The sequence below is a fragment of the Rhincodon typus genome, chromosome 1 (genome assembly GCF_021869965.1).
Source record: "Rhincodon typus isolate 14 chromosome 1, sRhiTyp1.1, whole genome shotgun sequence".
Lineage (NCBI taxonomy): Eukaryota > Metazoa > Chordata > Chondrichthyes > Orectolobiformes > Rhincodontidae > Rhincodon > Rhincodon typus.
In genome coordinates, this window is record NC_063332.1 from 149,245,739 (window position 1) to 149,255,907 (window position 10,169).

Below are 10,169 nucleotides of genomic sequence, written 5' to 3' on the forward strand. Positions count from 1 at the left end.
CCCCATCTGCCAAATTTTGACCACTCACTGTAAATATCCAGTTGCAGATTCTTTACATCATCTTGACAACGTACTTTCCTGTATCATCAGCAAATTTAATGACCATACTTTCAGCCCCTTCATCCAATCATTTATTTGGATTGTAAATTGTTGAGGGCCCAAAGGTTTTATTTACTGAAGAGTAAGACCCAGGAACTGTTTAGGACCAGAGAGATTTAAGGACCCAAGAACTGAAAGCACTAAAACTAATGAACATGCACTGAGAAAATAACTAAAAAAGCTAATGATGGTGTCATAAAGTGTGTACAATACAAACTATACAATTTATATAAAGCTTTATTTGGAGCACATTAAGAATATAGCATTCAGATCAGGAGCCAACTCCTCAGGAAGGATAATTGTCCTCAAAGACGGTGTGACTCAGATTCAGCAGAATGAAGGGTTAGGGAACTTAATAATGGAGACAAGTTAAAATAAAAAAAAAATAGACTAAGGGACTGGATTTTGCGTTGGAGGCAGGGGTTCCTGCTCCCAGGCCAGAAAATTGGTGGCAGGAAAATGGGGACACATTTTGTTAACACAGCAGGCAATTACACATCTGCCAGTGGAGCCACTCTCCCTATTAAGGACTGGGCCTATCTACAAGAGATACCAGCCCAATCAGAGCAGTGGTTACTGCTGGGACTGTGCCTGCAGGATGAGGGTGTACTGATGGCTCTGCACCTCCAAAGTCAGGTAAGTGAGGATACTGGGACCAGTCAGGCAGGCTCCAGCCCTTGCTGCTATGGCAACAGGGAGAGGGGGGTGGCATCTCAAAGAATTCCCAAAGAAAGGCCATCCTCACCTCAGGCCCTTCTGAGTGGCCACCAGGTTTACCTCTCTGCCCTTGCTGCTGCCAGCAAAATGGCAGCAAGAAGACACCAGACACACCATGCCCACCTTCACACACAAATTTCCCAGCTATCGCCCCCTCCCAGCTATCTGCAAAGGCCCAGTAAAATCTCGCCCTAAATTTGCATCGCTTTGGTAATTAAAAAGATGAGGTAATCTAATTAAGATGTCAAGATTGATTGTGGGGAGAAAAATCAAAATAAGTGGAGCAGTGAGTTAGGAATGCACTAAGTCAGGCTTCCGAGTCTGTGGCACTCAATCAGGCCCGGCACTGTATTGGTAAAGTTACTTGAAAAATCTAGCTGCTGTGGTCCCTGTGGGTTGCAATGGCTTAGGGAGGACAAGGACGGAGGCACCACTCCAGGATAATCAGAAATTAAAAACTGAAATCATGATAAAGTGTAAGGATAAAGGAGTAATTGATCAAACTCATTAAATTCTTTGAATAAAGTAATATTACAGACATCGAAGAGAAGGAGAGAGAAGGCCTGGATACAGTCACCAGGACCTTTAAGGACCAAAAGAGAAGAGAAACATATGTTTTTGAAACAGCAGGATAGACAGCAGGAACAGCAGCTTCATAAAGAGTAGAAGAGAGAGTGGAGACGGAAAACAAGAGACCTGTGTGAGAAAACCAGAAAATGGAAGCAGAAGTAGGTCATTCAGCCCTTTGAAGTGCTCTACAATTCAATATGATAATGGTTGATCATTCAATTTCATACTTAGTTCCCACTTTGATTCCTGAGAATGGCAACAGCCGCAGGAAATGAAAAGTAGTGGTAGAGAGCCACTTCAACTTGTACTAACTGTCAAAGCCAAAACATAACATCACAGGAAAACAGGTTGGTTATTGGTAGGTATTTCTTCAGTGTCTCTTTTGATCGGCCAAGAGATTTAATTAAGGAGATGTTATTACAATTGTAGAGTACAACTAAAAAAATACACTTTCGAAATATTTAATATCCAAGTTAATTAGTTAAACAGTATAGAAATAGCTGCGCAAATGATGTTTTGCAGCTGAAGTATGTGGGAGCTGCTGGTTGCCATTGCAATCCATGTGACTAGATCAGCACCAAGGGTTGGCTGCTTAAAGAACCTCAGTTCAGAGTTGATGAGCTGGAGTATACGTTGTAAACACTGCGACACATTAGGAAGAGGGAGAGATACCTGGACATTGTGTTTCACAGCACAGTCACATCAATTACTTCAAACCTAGCCCATGGTCAGGGACAGGAGGGTGTGGCTATGAGTGAGGCAGTGATGGAGGGGATTGAGAATCTAGCTTTGTGGGTACCTCAGTCAGTGCTTTTTCCAGTAAGTATGAGGTTCATGCTCCTGGTGTGGTCAGGGGCACAGACTGCAGGGAAGATGAGAGAACTGACCATAGCATCATGGTAAAGAGTGCCATCCAAGTAGGACAAGAGAATAGAAATGAAATCGTAATAGGGGAATAGATACTGTTCTCTACATCAAAGATAAAGACTCCTGAAGACTGTGATAACAAGGTGTAGAGCTGGATGAACACAGCAGGCCAAGCAGCATCAGAGGAGCAGGAAAGCTGACGTTTCGGGCCTAGACCCTTCTTCAGAAACCTTCAGAAATCCTGAAAACTGTGTTGCTCATCTTGTTCCAAAGTTCAGGACATCTCTTCAGGTTTGGAGAGGAACTTGGGAGTGGGAAGGGAAGGATCTAATTGTTGTCTGCCTAGATACTAAAGACAGTGTCAGGACTAGGAAAGTGTTTCTGCTTAAGTATTATGAGTAGCCCTGTACTAAATTAGAAAGCAGAACCAAAAAGGTAATAACATATGCATTTACTGAACCAAGTACAAGTTGGCCAAGGTAAATAAGATTTGAAAGATAAATGCATGCTGTGGGAGAACTAGGTTCATCAGAGTTGTTTCAACCATACACCAGGCCATGATTGATGCCAGGACTGGTTTGGGAAGCTATCCTTGACACCCTCTGGACCACTGCACAAAGAATCTAAGACATGTCCCACTCTCGCTGAAGATGCAGAGTTTGGCGTGAACACTGCTGCCATATGTTACAGGTGGTATAGTCTGATGTTGCTCACTGACTTACAAGAAGTCAGTGACACCTTTCATTGAGCACTGCTACACAGTACGGCCAGCTGCCTGGTTATGTGTCTGTGCCTATCGCTGGTGAAAGGGACAGTAGAGTGAGCCATGTATGCTGTTGGCATGCCAATAGGCACCAGGTAAATGCACACTGAAAGAACAAAGGAGCAGCCCTAGTTGTTAGCCTGATCCACAACACAGACTGGGCACCTCTCCCAGTACAGCCACTGTACCTGGTGCAGTACCGACAATGTGCCCTGCTCCACAAGTGTACAGTGCCAGGGCATTATATAGATGCCAGTACCAGTGCTCATGGTGAAGGAGTGCAAGTGGCTGATGCCCATGAGTCATGCCCTGATCTGCAATTTGGACGTGAACAACATGGAGGTAGTTTGGAGCAAGTGGCGAGCTGAATGTACCAGGTACCTGCTCTGATTTCCATGTTGAGTGTCCCCGACGGCCCATCGTATGACAAGGCTTGGCTGTTAACAAGCAATAAAGAGCATCAACTGGGAACTTGCTGCTCCCTGGTGAGAATCTCACCTCACCCACTTGAACAAAGTGAGGGCGTTATGGCAAGATCATCTCAATATCATGACAAACATCCCACCCAATTCTACTCCGCATGTTGCCACAGCACACATCACTTTGTCGCTCTTAAGATTCAGCACAATGACTTTGGATGAGGGAGCAGAGTGTAATGAGCCAAATTTATTGATGATACAAAAATAGATGGGAGGGCATGTTGTGATGAGGACATCAGGAATCTGCCAGGGGATATAGATAGGTTGAGTGTATGGCCAAAAACTTGGCAGATGGAGCTTAATGTAGGAAGAAGTGTTATGCTCATTGGCCAGAAAAATCAAGTAGACTTTATTCCAAAAAAATGCAGCAGAGGAATTTGGGTGTTCTTGTGCATAAAAGCACAAAATTCCCTTTCTTTGCTAGGGGTTTGGAGATTAAGAATAAGAAAGACTTGTCACAACTATACAGGGTGTTGGTTATGCTGTACGTGGAATGCTGTGCGCAGTTTTAGTCTCCGTATTTAAAACAAGATGTACTGGCATTGGAAGCAATTCAAAAGAGATTCACTAGGCTGATTCCGGAGATGAAGGGTTTTTTTATTAATTAATTCACAGGATGAGGGAATCGCCAGCTAGGCCAGTGTTTATTGCCCATCCCTAATTGCCCAGAGGGCATTGCTGTGGGTCTGGAGTCACATGTAGGCCAGACCAGGTAAAAGGACATTCGTGAACAAAATGAGTTTTTCCAACAGTCAGTGATGGTTTTCATGGTCATCGTCAGACTCTTAATTAGACTCATTAGACTCCCAACTTATATATATGGCAAATGACAAAAAACACCCTTCAGAACATCAAAGAGGAAAGGTAAATATCAAATTGAGAAGCAGAGAAATTTTGGGAGAAGAGATGTGGGTCAAAAGGTGAATGATATTCAGTGTATTTTCTTAGGAATTCACCCATATAGTAAACATGACAGAAGATTCTGGAAATCCATGATACACACCTATATAGGGTTTCTGCTGATTTTCTTCTGAGGTTAGTTTAGCTAACTACTGGGAATGTTCCAATTGTTCATTATTTTCGGGGGGCCTTTAGAATAAGGGGAAAGAGTACAACAGCTTCATTTTGGAAGAGGATCAAATGACATGGGTATAATAGCTAAAAGAGCTTCCAATGATGGTATTGCAGAGCAGAATGGGAAAAGAAACAGTGACCCTTCTTCAAAGAAGCATGTGGTGCAAGGTGAAACATTTGTTTGGGGAAGATCAGTGTGGATCAGTGATGGAGAGCTCTGCAAAATGAGGACAAGGAATTTGAATTGCTGTGGTCCAACAGGCAGTGGAATTGGGCAATGAGAAAGTGATGACATGTGAGGATTTAAAAATAAGTGGATTCAGGTTGTAGCTTTCTCGATATTCTGGCACTTGAGAAGAGTGTAGTTGTGATTCACAGCTAGAACAACACTTCAGAAATCATGTCAAAGTGGTAATATGTCGGTAAATCAGTGGGAGTTAAGGAAAGCGGCCAATGTTTTGGAAGTGAAAGAATTGGTTTTGACAATAGACAAGTTATGTAATAAGAAATTCATTTATACTGAGAATGTTCACTAGCAGATTCAGCCTTTGTGAACTGGCAAGACTGAACAAGCACGGCTTCAATTTCATTAAGGCTCAACTGAACACTCAGCCAGGATATTTTATCTGATGGGCAGTTAGGTAGTTGGAGTCAATGCCAATAGCATAAAACTGTGTGTTGGACATGACTAAATTATATCCGAAAGCTTAACTCCTACCTCTGTGTTATGTAACCAAGAGATAATGAGCTTGATTTCTCTCTCCAAAATTCCAGCAGTGAGATGGAGTATAGAATTCAAGGCCTTGGCTTAACATTTTCTCTCTAACCTGCTCTAGGGACAGTACTGATCTCTCTTTCAAAACCATTGCGTCCAAAATGTTGATAGATGTCACATTATTAAGACATAAAAGAGATGTTAAATTGTTTAAACAAAATTATATTTCCTTGTTTAATTTTAAAATGGACTTTGCTGCAATAAAATTGTCGATTCCATGATGCAAGTTAACTGCAACTCTGGAAAGTTCCAACAGTGGTTGTAAAGACGGTGCTTAGAATAGATCCTCCTGGAATCTAAAATCCTTCCAATGTGCAGATATTGCAATCAACAAACACAAAAGAACAATAGATACCATGTCTTCTGGTACGTGCCGATAGTAAAGAGACCTATGCCTGAAAAGATGCAAATGGTCTACAATCTATCTCAAACAATGACCAATAGTTTTCTTTTTATAACCAGGAAAACTGATACTGAAACTTATTTCATTAACCTTGTTATACTTTTGAAGGTGCTATTTTTCCCATTTACTCTCCTAAGGTGAATAATGGACACTTAGTCAAAGAGATAGAAACTAAACCTGAGTTTGAGACTTTTAGCTAGGTCCAGGGTAGCTCACAAAAGGGGAAAAAAAGATCGCCTCCTGATACCTCAAAGAATCGTGCTAACCTTTTTGACTGTTCTAGCAAACAGCCACAACCAACAAAAAGGACTGAATTATCTCTTTCTGTGCAGCAATCATTTTGCAGAACTCTCCATCACTGATCTTCCCCAAACAAATGTTTCACCTTGCACCACATTGCTTCTACTTCTCCTTCTTCTGCTGTGTTCACCTGGTGAAGTATTTAGCCCTATACATAGCTTGTTCCTGAGGGATTTATGCTGTATACTGTTATATTGCTAGGTGTGTTGTTTTTAATTGTTGACCAAAGATGTCTCCTGCTCTTACCATCTACCACAGGTGGATTGGAAGGATGAATAGATAAATCATTGACTTGTTTGGCTGCATCATGAATGTACTATTGTTTAGAGGGATTCAAACAGCAATTGGAAAGATCCATAAAATCATAGTTTGATAAAAATAATGCATTCAAGCACTTCATTAGAGTTAGACTATCAATTTGCAAAAAAATAGAGTGTTTGTTCTTAATTAATAAAACACTACGTTTTAAGTGGGATGCTTATAAAGAGGAGAGACTGACCATGTTAACAAGCGAACAGCCGAAAAAGGGATATTGATCTTCTGGAACTAGGTTCAAAACAGATTCTTGGTGTTGAGGGTGAGTTACATATGGATGAAATAAATCTCTTTAATATTGGAATAAAGCTTAGAGATTGAAAGAAAAATCACAATAGATGGAGGTACCAGAAATAGAAAATGAGGGAGCTCAAAAGGCTTATTGGCAACGCCAGAAAGTTGTCATAATGAACACAATGGTGACAAGCTAAGCTTCCAGAATTGATGAGAGCCTAGGAGTATGGTAGGCGTGTAGATGGAGTAGGAAATCAGAAAGGTCATGATTATCCAGGAATAAGTGAATGTGATCAAGAATAGTATATACAAGGAAAAGAAAAACAGAGGCAATGGAGCAAATCCAGACAGAGAGGTAGAAGACAAAAGGTCCTTAGGTCTGGGACCAATATTTAGATGTGTTAATTGATCTTCATTTTATCAATCATTTTGATTCATATATAGGAATAAAATGCTGTTTTCAGAAACGTCACAAATTCTATGTCAATGTATTAAACTAGTACTGTTCAATACTTCATCCAATCTGTATAGCGTTGAAAGATTGATTCCATGGAACACCCACAGTTGGAAAAATTGAAGCCCACAGCATTTGGGTTTCAAAAACCAAAGGGTGTTGGCATCTAAAACTAATAATAAATAACTGCCACCTCAATACCTTTTGGTCAAAAACCATAAATCCTCTGGTAAAGGTGAGAGATTGGATTCCTGCAATTGTTGCTCCCAATGGTACAACAGTAACTAAACTGTTAAAAATTCCTTCATCAATTAGCAACTAACATCAATGGCTATGAGAAAAGCTATGCCAAAAAAAATAAACCTGCCATAACTTCTGAACGCAGAAAACATTACCATTAAGTGCATTATATTAGGAGTTACAACAAAATTAGAGATTGTGGCATTATCATTATGTAATGAAAGGGAACATAGAGAATACAAGTAATTCTATAATTAACATTTACTGTCATTGAAGTACGAAATGCCTTTAAAATTCTTAACAGAATTATTTTGTTGCATTATTTGTAACCCATAAACATAATGTACAAAAGTTACAACATATGTTTAATCAGGGTCATGCTATACTGCCAGTTTTGTTCCATTTCTGGTTTGGCTTTGAAATGGTCACATCAGCACCCAGACTAAGCTTAAATGATTCATCAGAACAATTACAAAGCAGCACAAAGTGTAATTATACATGCTATACCAAAATGTGGAAGTGGTATGGAAGAATATAAACCCTTAACATTGCCAGCAGCTCTTGCACAAGACACGCTTGTGGTATACTAAAGAGTATGTTACTTTATTATGGAAATGACATTTTTTACATGTGATGTATCACCTCAGGTTTCACCACTTTAAGAGTGTTGACATGGAAAAATAATGAGTTGTTAACATGAGTTGTGTAATCGGGTCTTATTTTTACGATCATACACATACCTAAAAAGATGAACTGAGAGCAAAAATAGAAATGAATAAGTATGATCTGGTAGACATTACAGCAATAAAAATAAAATACTGCAGATATCAGAAACCAGATAGAAAAACAAAAACTGCTGTAGAGCCTCAGAATGTTCTGAAGAAGTCACCAAATTTGGAAAGTTAATTCTGTTTCTCTCTCTACAGGTGCTGCCAGATCTGCTGAGTTTCTCCAGCACCTACTGCTTTCATTTTAGACATTACAGGGAAATGGCTGCGGGATGACATGGATCGCAACATGAGTCTTCAAGGGTATAGAGAATTTGGGACTGACAGGAAACTAAGAAAAAGTAGAGCGGTGGCTCAATTAGTTAATGAAGATATTAACACTGTAGAAAGGGATGACCCAAGTTCAGGAAACCAATAAGTGTAAACAGTTTTGGATAGAAATGAGTGTAGGGTGTTGGTAGATTGTTTGGGAATTCTATTGAAACCAAAAAAAATGCATGAATGTGACATTTGATTCCCAACAGGCCATGGTCTTAATACTTACAACTAAGATAATGATAGAGAAGTAATCTGGGCCTTCACTTGATTTGGATTACAGGTGAAGTTCCAATGGGATCAAGGTTTGAATTTCATGTCTGGGATTGTTCAAGAAGTAATGAATGGGCTGGATATAATAGAGTTAAAATGTTTAGCACACCATAATGTCATGAATATTCTCATGATCAGGGTGGCATGGTGGCTCAGTGGTTAGCACTGCTGCCTCACAGTGCCAGGGACCTGGGTTCAATTCCATCCTCGGGTGACTGTGTGGAGTTTGCACATTCTCCCCGTGTCTGCGTGGGTTTCCTCCCACAGTCCAAAGATGTGCGGGTTAGGGGAATTGGCCATGCTAAATTGTCCATAGTGTTCAGGGATGTGTTGATTATAGGGGGATGGGTCTGGGTGGGATGCTCTGAGAGTCGGTGTGGACTTGTTGGGCCGAAGGGCCTGTTTCCACACTGTAGGGGTTCTATGGTTTAGGATAAAGGACAGAGGTTATTTTTGGTTGCACATGGGATTCACCTGTTCAGCACACTGATTTGAGTTCTTTTTGAATTAGTTTACAGCTCTGAGGTAAGGACAGCTCTGAAACTAATCACAGGATTGAAGGATGAACCTACCATTTTAATCTATGGATATGAAACAATGGGCTGAGAAGCATGTCGATTCCCAAACACCTTGCCATAAAATGGTAACATTACCACTTTTACAAAGTGACCTATGGAAAAGGCCGTTCAGTAGCCCACACAATGACAGTCAAAAGAATTGGTAGAATAAATCATTTAACTGATACCTCAACTTGCCAAATAAAGAATAATCTGCTGTGTCACATCAATGTGTTGAAGCATTATCACCAACAGGAAGAGGATAAGCAAGTATATACATATCATACAGGTAATAAGGACAATGGAGGATGAAGCAGAAGGGGGATTAGATAATTCCCAATTCAAACCACCTACTATCCAAATAGCTAACACTGGACAAAAGGAGGTTTTGAACACATTGCTTTCTTACTTAAAGGCAGAAACACAATAAGACCAAACAAGGTTACTCACCAAATTTGCAGGGACAAACCAGGTTACACAATTTTAACCACACATGGTGTGTACATAGGAAATTCCTCTCCTATGAAACACTTTATTTTAAATTGCTTCAGTCCAGAGAAACAGGTTCAGGTGAAATCAGGAATTCATTACATGTTGGAAAACTACCCAGGTGAACACAGACAAAGCAGCTGAAGTTCTTAAGTACTATTACTACCTAAACCTAATGATGCAATCAGTTTCTGAATAAATTACAGAACGATCAATGCAGTAGCAAAGGCAGACTTGTACCCAATTCCTTATTTTGTATTGATAGGGTCAGCAGTATATTTCTCACCAAAGTATGCTTGTTAAAGGGATACTGGTTCATTTAACAACCAGAGATAAAGATATAACAGCTTTTCTCTCAGGAGACGGTCTTTTCCAATCTCAAGTGATGATATTCATGCAAAAAAAAAACTCTAGCAACTTCCCAGAGACTAATGTACCAAGTAGTATCTAATGTCCCTGACTGGGTACTTTACCTTGATGATGTTCTGCTGTGAACAAGCACTTGGGATGACCATTT

At 40.2% G+C, this 10,169-nt stretch overlaps 1 long non-coding RNA gene across 1 annotated transcript in view; it reads right to left on the reverse strand.

Moving 5' to 3' along the window:
• Window positions 1-9,725, reverse strand: part of LOC125481057 — a 56,866-nt gene extending 47,141 nt beyond the window's left edge. The window contains exon 1 of the long non-coding RNA XR_007262221.1: window positions 9,614-9,725. This is a non-coding gene — a long non-coding RNA (uncharacterized LOC125481057). The remainder of the gene's footprint in view (window positions 1-9,613) is intronic.
• Window positions 9,726-10,169: the final 444 nt, after the last annotated feature.